A 12313-nucleotide genomic window follows, 5' to 3' on the forward strand; every position below is an offset into this window, starting at 1 on the left:
ACTGCAGTAATAGCATTAGGCATCAATTAATGAGATTCAAAATTTGGAAACAAAGAAAGTATTTTGTCTGTATAATCACTGAGAGGCCATATACCAGGATCTTTTCTTACCAGCCTTTTTAATGATTATTTCAGTCCAGATTTTTTTTTTTAAAGGAACCGCTAAAATCTAGGCTTTGAATTTTGTAAATGAGCCTGCTGCCCAATGCACTTCTCAGCAAGATAAGGGCAGAATGGCATTTGCAGAAATGTTTAGCTATCTCTCTAACAATCCTGCTTGGTTGTGGGCCCCTTGGTAACAGCTTGGCAAATCTGCAAAAGGAATGCGACTATATAGTTTGTGTGTGGATTGTTGAGTCATTATAGCCTCCAAATTGCACAGCAGATCATTAATCATAGGCCAAGATAGGCAATCACTGCAGAAACCTGATGAAAAGGCTCCAGAATAATGCCTGCTAAATCATGTTTAACATGCAGACCTTGCCTGTGCAGATATGGAAAGGGGGAGGTAAGGAAAAAAAATTATTCCCCTTTTAGGAAAGAAAACTTCTACTTATCTTTGATTTGCATTCAGCCCTCCCTCAATAGTCCTTAAGCCTGTTATTTAATTCATTTTGGTGCCAGGTCCCATCACAAAGCAAAAACCCTAACCAGGACCTATGCAGTCTATGACCTCCAAACCCCCTGTCTTTTCTTGTCAGTTCTATGTCATTTGTGCAGTTGAACTCCACCAATTTGAAATGCTGACCTCTTCCATAGACAACCTTATTCTCCTTGAGTGAAAGAAAGGGCCAAGGCCTACAAACCACTCAAGCGAGAGATGGCAAGAAAAGAGAAAAGTGGTTGACTCGTAAATCAATTTCCACAGCCCACCCAAAACCCACATGAACAATAACGATGGTATTTTTTAAAAGTTGTCCTGTTGTGGTTTTCTTAATTGAGCTTATTCTTTTTAGAAAAAGTTTTGAGCAAAGCAAAATTGTTTGTTCAGGGTGGAAAATTAGGCCAGATCTTGCTCCTGATTCACTTCAGACCAGGGTATATTTATATCAGACCTTCATTCCCACCTGTCATCTGCACAGAAAAGGAGCATAGGCTCACAACAGGTCTTTGTCTGCACTGGAAGAGGTGGCAATATCTAAAGAAGGGAAAATGTTTGAGGCATAAATACATCTGTGAAGCACCAGTATGCAGGCAGAGCAATGGTACCTGTCTGTGCCACACAGCCTGCCCACATGGAGGTAGCTGTGCAGCTCTGCCTTTGGGCCCTGCCAGCCCCATGTGTGTATCTGTGGCCTGTCCCAAGCCCTGTGAGCAGTGCAAGAACGTGCACACGTAAGGGCTGCATCAAACCAAGCGCATGCACTGCGCAGTACAGACACGCAAGCAGGCGTGCAGGGAAACAAGCCAGCGAGAAACCTGCCACCACACAGTGAGGCAAATTTTTAAAGACCTATATTACACTCCCTGGGGGTCTGATTCTGCCTGTGTTGCTCTCTCAGGAAGGTTTCCGACTCCTCAGGTGGTCTAGTTGGATTCAATGGCTGTGTCTTTGAAGAGCAGATGCAGAAATTGCCTGGAGCACACCGTGCCCCAGGCCCCCATCCTCATTATCATCTTTACGCTTTTCAGAGGCCTGAATCTGGCTGTGCCTTTCCTTACTGCATAGTCACATCTCTGGGTTTAAGTCTGGGACATCCTTAAAGAGCATTACCCATCTTCTCATTGGGAAATAACCCCTCTTCCCTGGCAGACCTGCATTTCTGAGTCCTGCTCTTCCAATATCATAATCTTCTGGAGCATGGAATGAGTCGTTAGTCTCTCAGCAGAGGCAGGTTCAGCCCTTAGGTTGAACATAACAAATTAATCTTTTAAATTTTCTCATTGATTGGGTTTTGTTTTATATACACACAAAGCTTAGAGTCACTTACAACATATTTATCACATAGCAGAAAAAAATCTCTGTGAGGAATTAAACACAATATCACTGCCTTGGCTCTTCGCATCCTTGAGCTGTACAACACTGAAGGTAGTATCACCATGTGCTTTCCTTTTTTTTCTTTTTTTTCCTTCTACCTCAGACATTGGCTCTTTTTGAGCTATTCAAACTTTCCTTCCAGCCTCGCTTTCTTGAAACAGAATGACGACGCTTTACGATCTGAAAATTTTGATATTTTACAAGCAAAATACAGTGTGATGTGTTATTATGAAGGTGGGAAAGTTACTGTGTCAGAAAATAAATACCTACAATGACAGACTAACTCCTCCAAGGAACCTGGCCTATTGCATTGGATTTTCTCAAAATTTCTGTGAAAGTGCTGGTGGGATATGGTCAATGGGAAGGATTCCTCATCTGGGAGAACAGATGCTCCAAAGGAATCTGCCTGTGGAGCCTGCTCAGCCAACATGCCCCCATCAGGTCTGTGCCTGCTTGCCCTGGGGCTTACCAGCTCTGAGCCCTTGGGCAGAAGGGAGATTTGGAGCTGTTTATCCCACTTGACCCTCCATACAGATGACCTTCCATCATCTGGGGCCAGCTGATGCTAAGCAGTAAATTAAATTCGGTGGCATGCTGTCTCAGTTCTCAATGGCGTTTCAGAGCGAGTGTCGGAGCCCATAGAGCAGGGCTCATTACACGCTGCTGCAGCAGCTGGAGCTGGAGGGGGTGTCAAGCTCATTACCTTTTATAATATGCCCACCGATGGAGCTAGGTGTGCTCTAGATGGATTTGTCAGAGGCCAGCACTTTTGTCTGAGGGTGAAGCATTGCGTTAATCTGACAGGCAAGACTCCACATTATGCAAAAAGAAGAATTCAACAGGAAACAGATGCGTGTGGATAAAAATTAATCAATGTTTTTGAGACCTGCACCTCTGAATGCAGCATCTGTAACAGTAGAAAGAATATATTCTCTCCTTCCTCATATCTTTTCCTCAGCAAACCAAACCTTATGGTAAACAGTTTCCAAAGTTTGACTCCACTTATATGAAATTCTTATGTGTTAGTGAAGTTTTCAGCAATAATTTTGTTGATTTTCTTGGTCAGCTTTGTGTACATCATTGTGAAGCCAAACAATTCAGAAATTATTTTGCTCCTGAATTTTTGAAGTAATGCACCAAAAATCTTTATTTTACTGCTCTTCTTACTATTCTAGCATACACTTCCATTCCAAGCTCACTTTCCAATGCTGTTTTGTTTGGAATGCATTGCAACATGTTTCAGTAGTCAATGTGTGTTCACCTAATTTGTTGTACCCCAGAAAAAAATGTGATATGCTTATAAGGAAGAGAAAATGGCAAAATCAGAGAAGAAAACCAGTGGTGCCCAGACTCCCTGGATGGATAAGGCATATCTTGAATCCATTCATTAAAATCTAGACCTCTGGAGAAAAAGAACCTCAGATGTATAACAATGAAGTCAGAAGAACAGGGCCTGCAGGGAGTCCCTTGTTGGCTACAGTCTGTACAGCACAGCAGTGGAGAGCTGAACTGGAAAATTTGAGTAAAGGGCATTTGCCATTGCAGACTGTCTTCCTGGGAGCTTTGTTTCTTAAGATTTTTAAGTATAAAAATCTCTTTCTGAAATTCTGAGCTCATTAGTACTTATTGAGTATGGCCACCAGGTTACTGATGGTGTACAATGTCTCTGCTAGAGGAGTAAGAAAAGTTTACAGAGGTAGGAGAGGTGATCTTAAGGGAATGCACTGACATTGTACACCATGTCCTTCCAGTGCCCCCGGATTCACATTTCTCACATCCCTGTTAGAAGAATTAGGCTGCTGTATCATAGGTGGGAACCTTACACATGCCCAGCACTGGGGCAGACAATTTTAATTTCCTGTTTTCTCAGAAAGGGAGATGGCAAGGATATCTGTGAGTGGTCTCAATTGCAGCAGCAGCAGCTAGTAAGCATGTATTTTAACAGCGGTGTTAATAAGGCACATGCTCCTGGTTGTGTCTCACAGAAGTAGTTGCTCAGTCCCTGCTTCTTTTCATGCTGTGGTGTCATCTGGCACAGCTAGATCCTTGTTTGGGTTATTTAATTGCTTCCTTGCCTGCCTTATGCAAACTCCATTAGTAGCTGGGCTTTTGGGCACTCGGACCCATGACTGCACTGCATTTAGTAAGCACTCTGCCCTGTCTGTAGGCAGTATTTCACACAGTCACCCAGTAACTTTATTCAGTTTGCTGGTCCCCAATGTTATTGTCACTCTGCATCATTGACCAATACAATTTTCACAAACAAAATTAGTCATTGCAATGTAGGTGTATGGAAGCTGTCCCACTCTGGAAGGATTCATTAAAATTCCCATAATAGTCTCCTTGTCAGGACTCTTGCCTGCTGTCTGGGAAGTATTTCAACAAGTCTGTCCTACTGTTGTGTTAATTAAACATTGTTCTATTTATAAATGCTCCATTGGTCAGTAGCAGTTCCCCACACAGAGAGAGAGGAGTAGTGGTAACTAAAAGTGAAGTGCCAAGAAGATGGGGACTGGCCATGCAGAGAAGCCAAGGGACAACCAAAACTGAGCAAAGTGCCCCTCTTGGATCTGTCACTGTCCTCCTGGGGCTACAGTGGTCTTCTGACATTTAACTTGGAGCAAGGGAGGAGGGAAGGAGGTTTGCTCACTGCTTTCTTCAGCAGCTATTTTATTGCTGTTTGTCTGTACACTGTAATCTCGTCACAGTGACTGCCACAGGGTCTTGGAGAAGGTGAAAATATATCTGAAAACACATCTGCCTTTAGATAGAGACCAAGTAGCTGAAGTTAGGATAAAGCCATTATCCTCCTGTGTTTGTTGCACACTCCTGACAGCCTTCTCTACAAGCATCTCTACCTGCACACACACATCTCTTCTGACACATGCATGAACACAAGAAGAGGGACCTGTGGGAACCCTGGGGTGCTGCTGGCTGCTATGGAATAGTCTCCTAAGGCTGGGTGCCAGGAGGATCTGACACCCACTGCCTGGTTATCAGGAGGATCTGCTCAGCATTGCTCTTCCTGTATGCTCCCATTTTATTCATCAGAACCCTGCTCTGTGCTGTACACAGCACTGCCGCTCAGTGGGGCCTCCTCTCCCTGTCATGATTTCTGCCACAGCATCTTGCACTGCATCCTCTGACACTGTCCATGCCATCCTCCTTTCTGCACATGTAGAGACGATTGCCAGCATTTTTACCCAGCATTATTTTCTACAGGCTTGTGGACTCAGAAGCAGGAGGAATTGGCCACCGTCCTCACCAGACAGTCTCTAAGGGGCAGAGCCCAAACCTTTGGTGAAGACCAGGGCAATTTGGGATTCAGGTAGGTAGTACCTGCTAGCAGATTCTTCTGAAGGCTTCATCAGTGCTTTCTTCTTGGTTTGCTGGTCTGCTTCCAATCCACACTTGTTCTCACTATGCTAGGGAGAGATGTGAGAATGTCTGCCTGAAGATGTTTGCAAGTGAATGAGTATTTACTCTGGAAGTTGGTTCAGGCATAACTCTTAAGCTGGTGCAGCCCCAGATATGAGAAGTGAGGCCAAAGAGGTAGAAGAGAAGGAAGAAAAAAATGAGACATGAAAATATAAAGTGCTGCCAGGCCCATCCATGGACATAAATCTTTCTAGGACCTTAAATGGTTACTGAATTCCAACTTCAAATCATCAAGCATGCAGAATCTGTGAGAACAACATGAATGTCTGGAGTTCATCTGAGCAACAGCAGTCATGAATAGATGGAAATATGAAAGCTGCGCCTCTTTTTTTGTTTGTTTTTTTGACAGTACCTCTTGTTTGACAGGATAAGCACTGTAAGTGCCCTTGCTAATTCAGGGCTCATAACTAGGCAGACCCACATGATGTGCATTAGAGCAACCTAAAATGAGGTTTGCTATGAAATGTAAGACAAGATGAAGCAAAATGTGTCCCACTGCCTGTTTTTTCAGACATATTGTACAACATACAGATGGTTACTCCGAATGTAGCCTGTATAGCATGGAGGAATATATGCACATGTATATATGTGCAAGTAAAAGAAACTGCGAGTAAAATCTTGGGTCTTTAAAGAACACCCTTCATCTGAAAGTGTCAAAGGGCTGGTTATTAGTGGGCAAAGTGGCCCTTTGCTGGTAAACCAGCAGTCTGATACTATTCTGCTTATTCTCCTAAAGCTACTGCTATCCCACAGAGACACAGTAGTGGGTGTAGACAAAACTGTGGGTTTTGTGACAGCTGGTTCAGCCATCATTTTCTGCTGTATCCCCTGAGGTGCAAAAGCAAAGATCTCCAGTACAGAGAGACACTGCCATTGGTGGGCTGGCTTCCTGCCCTGCTCAGGGAAACCTCCATCACCTTCTTGCAGGACCTTGGCAAAGCAGGGTGGGAAGCCTCTCTGTGCTGCTGCCCACACTGTGTTTGTCCTGGATGTGATGCAGGACTTTGCTTTCCTGCACTGTCAGTCAGGTGCCTTTCAGGAGCACTATATTCACATCTACAAGTGCACACATGAATTATTGTTTATTCAATAACAAATCAAACAAATTCTCTTCTATTCAGACCACACCACAATGATAAAAGGGAGTTGATTTCCACTATTATGAACACCGATTGATGTCTTCCCTTCTCTTGACTGTCTTTATTTCACATACAGGTGGCTTTTCTTTTTAATTTTTTTTTTCTTTTTCCCTTGGAAATGTCATCACCAGTTAATTAGCAATGTGTTGTTACCTGAAAGTAAGAACAAACTTATCTTAGACCATATGGCAGGGTTTTAATCTGCACTGTCATGGTATAATCATGTCGAAATGGCTTCCCTTTTCAGTCAAAACTGCATTTCACACTTTACTAATATGGGGCTTTTCCTTTCCTCTTCCAGAGTAATATAGCCCTGACAGTCCAGCAAGTGCAAATTAAAATAACTCCAAGCTGTGGCCAGCAGCAGGAGGGGAGAGTGAGCAAGAAAGTGGTGTGACTGGTGGGGAGGGAGGGGGACCCCATCCCAAAACTGGAATCTGTGTTCTTTCAGTGATCTGCTTTTGCAAAATTGAACCAAATGAGTTTGGGCTCCATTTAGGAAGACAATTCCCCTCCCTTATAGCAAAGGCCTGGACTATGCCACTGGAGCTGGTTATAGGGGGTATTTGTGAAGTTTATCTTCCCATGCTATTGGGAATACACAGAAGCAGAAACCAAGAAAGATACGTGTTTGTGCAAAGCAGCAGTGACCAGCAGAAAAATGTGCAATTGACTGCTGTAGCTGTTTACAGGGTGTAGGGTCTAGGAGAAGATTGAAATACATGGTTTGTTAGGTAACATTTTCAAAGGAGTTTTACTCCTAAGCAACTTAGGGGTAACATATTGTACAACATACAGATGGTTACTCTGATGTTTTAGGATAAATAACTATCCTTTTGCAGGTGTTAGGTAAGGACCAAAAAACTGGATTGAATCCTGTTTGCAGTGGGATGGAAGGAAACATGTTATCTGCCCCCTAGAAAAATAAGTCAGACTATTAGTATGCATTGGCTCTTCCCACAGCACCTTGTACAAAGCAGAGTCTGGATCAGAGACCTCCTCTCTCCTGCCAGTTTTCTTGTGTTCTCCCAATGCTGCATATCCCCAGGCACCTGTGAGTAACTACTTATGGTCTCTGTTTAGCACTTGTGGATCTCAGGCTAAAATGGATCGAGTCAGGGCAAAGTCATGGCCAGCAATCAATCTAGATAGCTTCAGTCCATGGTCAATGCCCTTAGTTTCCCATGCCTGCATTTTAAACTATGTTACCCCTCTGTAATTAGGATAGAAAGTACCAGGTAGCCAGATAGAGGGAGAAAAAGTATCTCTTGAATCTTCTCCCCTCTCCTACCATTGCTTGTGTTTCTCTATGACAGCAATGTCAGAGCCAATGAGGGTCCCAGTGCCCTGTGAGGCTTTTCTCTTTCATGTACATCCTTCAAGGGACATATCTGGCTCCAAGGCCACAGGAGATCCCAGCCTTCTGTGAAGGGCAGCAGCAAGTACCATTTGCCTGGATGTACTGTGCTGCTCCAGGGTGTGTATGGGATGGAGGGCTGAGTTAGAGTTTTCTCCCCACAGGATGTATAGGAATCACACAGCTCTCTAACCATGGGCAGTCTGATATCTTTCACATGCTGTCTGAACTGTGTTGCTGTATCCCTTTACAGATATAACCCCTGGAACACCTCAGATTGGATAGTTGGAGGTACTCCTTCTCTTCAGTCACTTTGTATTTTGCTGGAATTTCATTTTTTCAACCCCCATATGAATACTACAATGAACAGAAGTAATCTCCCCTACTCTTTCCCACCCAGCAGAAGACTGAATATAGAAGCTGCTCAGTGCTGGTCTGCTTCTTATCTGTTATCAACATATACATGTATTTGCAATGAGACAACAAAGGCAACAAGGGCAAAAGAAAAAAAAAGAGTTTAAGTGGTGGTCTGAGGTTCTGCTCACAGTAAGAGATGAACCAGAGCGGTCTTGTTATTTAAATGTCTGGTAAAACTGTGCTTTGGCCAGGAAAATCAAAGTCTAGGTGTTCACTGACAGAAATCAACATCAGTGCAGGGGAAGCTTTAAATATTTTAGTGTCCTTTTCAGTTGGTATTTAACTAGGGAAAAGAACTCAAGCATATGGGTAGTTTATCTGGCTAGTTAAAAGTGTACATTTGAAACACATTTTCCTAAAGAATTCTAAAGAGTAAGATATTTCTGGTGCTATACATAAGCATAGTTTCTCTGACATGATGTCCTTCAGCCCAGCTGCAGGTTGGCTACCGTGGACATCTGCATGTACATGGAAACTTAGACATGGGACTGGAAGAAGAAGAAAGCAGCAAACAGTAACAGCTCTGTCGGGCTGCTGTTTCACCAGGTACCTCGTGTGCTTTGCAGGGCTGGTGCAGTAAAGGTTGAAGGTGTAAAGGGATGGTGTGAGTGTATGCATGTATGTGTGTGTGTGTGTGTGTGTGCGTGCGCATGTGTGCAATGGTCCTAAGAATGAATATAATTCTGGAGCATGAAACAGAAGGATGAATATCAAGCGAGAGCATCCAGCTGCAAGTCCTTTCCCCCTCTTTTTCCAGCTTTTGGATGAGCTGCAAAGCCAAGGGGGACTGTTAACTGCCTGGGCCTGTCCATTTGTCTCTCTCTTTACTTCTCTGTCCCTAACTCCCCCTCCCTCTCCCTCCTGCAGCTCTGGAGGGTGGAGGTGCGATTCGATATGCCCGTTTTTTATTTCCAGCACGCTTGACAGGCTGGGCGAGGAAGGCGTTAATGTTTTCTGACAGGCCCCCTCTAATTGTTGGAGCTTTTCTTCTCTGCCTTTTCTGTGAAATTCTGACTTAGGCGAGCAGCATAACAAAATGCTCTGGCATTGAAATGTGCGCTTGCACTACACTGGGCTCGGGGAAACAGCATTATTCATGAAGATTTTCAGCTGTTTTTGTCTTTTAACTAACCTTTGAGTTTGATCAGAGGCTAGCCGGGCTCCCTTTCTCAAAAGGCGGTCTTGGCAACCCGACAATGGAGCCAAACTGTTTTCCCTGTTAAAGAGATAACTATGCCGTTGAGTTGGTACATGGGGGAAATTAATCTTCAGGCGCATACAAATGATAGCTTTACCTCGGTCTGCAATCGCCTGCATGGGATTATTGATAGGACGGGGGTAAGGAGCAGGAGAAATTCAGACTGGGGCAGGGAACTTTAAAAAAAAAAAAAAAAATTTGCAACCCCAAGCCCATCATCCCTTTTCATTGTATAAAGCCTGCGATTGATTCTTCACCACTTGCCTTTTGCAGCAGGAATTAGCCCCGCATTGTGAGGCCTGACACGCTAAGAGCTCGCTCGCTTGGGAGCTGAAGTTGCTGCGCGCTGGGACGAACCGGGGGGAGGCACCGGGGGGGCGCTTCTCCCCTCTCCCCTTTCCAAGAGGCGAGGAGCAGGGAGACGCAGACTCGCCCCACACTTCAAGTCGAGCTAATCCCTGAATGCACTGAGTAATACGCGCTGCATTATGGAGCGGCGAGCCAGGGCGTCCCGTGTGTGCCCCCCCCGCTCCCCGCCCGGCCGCGCCCGCCTCTCCTTGGGCAGGCGCCCGCTCCCCTCGCGTGCTGCCGGGCCCGGCCGCCGCTCGGCCCGGGCAGCGCGGAGCGGAGCGGCGCGGGGCGGGCGCGGCGCGGGGCGGGCGCGGCGCGGGGCGGGCGGGCGGCAGCTGCGGCGGGCGCACGCCGTCCCGAGCCCGGCGGGCCCCCGCCGCGCCGCCGCCGCCGGGATAAAGGCTGAGGCACGACACGCGCGGGGACAGCGCTGCCCGCTGCCTGCCCGGCCCCCGCCGCACCCCCCGCCTGCCCCTCTGCGAGCCCGCACACAAAAGGCAGGACCTGAGCCGCGGGGAGGGGCAGGAAAGAAAATAGGAAGAAGGAGGGGGAACAAACAAACAAAAAATAAAAAAAGGAAAAAGAGAGGGGGAAAAAAAAAATTTTGAGAACAGGGAATGAACCCCCGGGCTCCCCAAAAGCCAGTGCTAGCGGGGCTGGGTGCGGGTCGGTGCCTCTCTGAGGGGAAGGTGAGAGGACAGCTGGGCGCAAGAGGAGGCTCAGAGGGCTGCCCACAGCCCTTCCCGGGGACAGGGCCTGGGGGGCTTCCCCCTCCATTTTTACCTGTGCGGAAGGAGTGGAGGGCGCGGAGGCTCCGCGGGGCCGGCGCTGCTCCCGCGTGCGGAGAAAAGTTTGTGCATAAAATAGCATCACTGGGCGGGGGGGGGGGGGGGGGGGGGAGAGGCTGTGGGGAGGGGGCAGCGGCGGAGCAGGAATGGGGAGTGAGGGTAAACCCCACGCCGCGGGGAGGCTCCCCCCGGCTCCGCGGGCGCGGATCCCGCGGGCCGTGGTGTGGGGAGGCGGGGGCAGCGCTGCCCACCGCCGCTGCCCTCGCCGGGCTACCCCCCTGCCCGAGGGTCTTGGCTTGGGGGAGGGCACTCACTCTGGGAGAGGCATTTTTTGACGGGACACTTTTCGTGCATTACAATAAATAAACACACAGGTAGATAAATTAATAAATCCGTGGCCAAACAACCTTCATTGCACTCATGTCCCCTCTCCGCTCCTCTTCCCCCACCCCCAACCAAATCCTGAGTAGTTCTAAAACTTATACTGCGCCCAAAGAAGTCCCTGATTTATGGAGTTTACTAATGCTAACTGAATACTGTCTGTCAGGCAGCGCTGAAAGGCTCTCCGCGCTAATACAAGAAAAGGCTTTGTGTTGCTAAGCGATTAGAGCAGATGTAATGAGATTTACCCCAATCCTGCTTTGCCCTTTCCCTATCTTCAGTAAAATTGTGTGTGTGTGTTTTCTTTCTTTCTTTCTTTCTTTCTGGAGGGGGCTGAGGGGAAAAAGGAGGGAGGAGGTGGTGAATTTCTGAGCCTGTCTTATACATTGTAGCGAACAACAGCGTAACTTTGCCTTTAGTTTAATGAGTCTGGATATTTACTATTCAGAAGTGAGCAAAAAAGAACACCTGTCTACACAAGGAAGAGAAATTTCGCCTTTGTAACAGAATGAAACATTATCCTAATGTTATATTCATAGCTATAAATTACTCGCTACACTTTCTTTGCATACCTTATCTGTACACTTGCAAAAGTGGGTAAATAAAAAGGGAGATGCTGTAAAGGGAGAGCGGATGACGGCATATAACGGTTATTATTTTCATAACTAAACATTAGTTCCACAAGCGGTTAAAACAATGAGTGTTTGTGCTAAAGTAATGAGGGATTTCGTGACCCCACCGTGTCCCGTCCTCCCGTCCGTCCTTCCCCTCCTCTTCCCTCCCCTCCCGCGATTAAATCACGTATTGATCATTTCAGGGCGCGGGGGGAGGAGGCGAAGGGGCAAACGTGTGTATACTTTAAAAGCAATGCAGGAATACACACGTGTAAGCGTCCATGTGTGTATATACAGCCGTGCATATATATATATATGTATATATATATATGTACGTATATCTATATCTATCTATCTATATCTATCTATCCATAGTTACACATACACATACACACACAGAGACGGAAAACTCCGGGCTCTTCCACCAAAGTTTTTCCCTCTTCTTTTTTAAAAGTAGCGCATCCCTCGCAACTCGACGGCACATTTGTAGCACAGTGGACTATTTTTTTTTTTTTTTCTTTTTAACTCCGTACGACACACTGGCTCTCCCCAGTCTTTGTTGGGCTTTTTTTTTTTTTTTTTTTTTTTTTTTTTTTTTTTTTTTCTGTAAGATGCATTTTGAGCTTTGCGTTCCGCTTGGCTTGGTGCACGCA

The 12313-nt window shown here is 46.1% G+C and overlaps 1 long non-coding RNA gene across 1 annotated transcript; it reads right to left on the reverse strand.

Annotated features, from left to right (window-relative positions):
* Positions 1–6484: 6484 nt before the first annotated feature.
* On the reverse strand, positions 6485–10792 carry LOC115493394 (uncharacterized). Its single transcript, XR_003958144.4, has 3 exons — positions 10661–10792; positions 9461–9544; positions 6485–6707 (listed from the first exon to the last, which is right to left on the reverse strand). It is a non-coding gene; the product is annotated as an uncharacterized lncRNA (long non-coding RNA).
* Between the last annotated feature and the right edge of the window lie 1521 nt (positions 10793–12313).

The sequence above is a fragment of the Taeniopygia guttata genome, chromosome 1A (assembly GCF_048771995.1).
Source record: "Taeniopygia guttata chromosome 1A, bTaeGut7.mat, whole genome shotgun sequence".
NCBI classification, from domain to species: Eukaryota; Metazoa; Chordata; class Aves; order Passeriformes; family Estrildidae; genus Taeniopygia; species Taeniopygia guttata.